Here is a 635-nt window from a genome sequence, read left to right as displayed (position 1 = left end):
GGCAATAATGGGTTAAGGACAATCCTTAGCTTGAGCCTTTGCCTCCACATCAGATGTTGATAGCTGCTGGTCGTCCAGGTCACTCGGAGAGAGAACAGTCTTGATCAGAATGAGCACCTATGGAATATACATTGGTATAGTGCAAGTTGAAGTGATTTACAGGATTGATATTTTTTTTACCTGTATAATCAGTCAAAATCAGATCATGAAATTCAGGAAAGATTTTATGGCTACTATAAGAAATGTAGAATAGACACTCAGAAGCGATATCGTAATTGACAAAAATATTCCAAAGTAACAAAAGTAACATATGGTACCATCTATAATTTGTCGCAGATAGTCCATCATAATATTATGCGACTGTCATTTACAGCCATTAGAAAAAATATCCATAAATTGATGTAAAGAGAGATAAAATACCTCTCATTTGGTCTTGATAACATCTGTACTCATTTTACTAATAACATCACAAGAAAACATACATAGTCATGGTAGGAATATGCACCACCCAAAAAATGGTCAAAATCACAGTGGCAAGAAGGGATGCTATCCAATATCAAGAGGGTCATAGGTATTCTACAAATTGTCATCAAGTACAATGATATTGAGCTCAGTGGCAGTGTGCTAAGGGTCCA

This window comes from Penaeus monodon, chromosome 23, assembly GCF_015228065.2.
Source record: "Penaeus monodon isolate SGIC_2016 chromosome 23, NSTDA_Pmon_1, whole genome shotgun sequence".
Taxonomy (NCBI): Eukaryota; Metazoa; Arthropoda; class Malacostraca; order Decapoda; family Penaeidae; genus Penaeus; species Penaeus monodon.
This window is presented reverse-complemented; position numbering follows the sequence as displayed.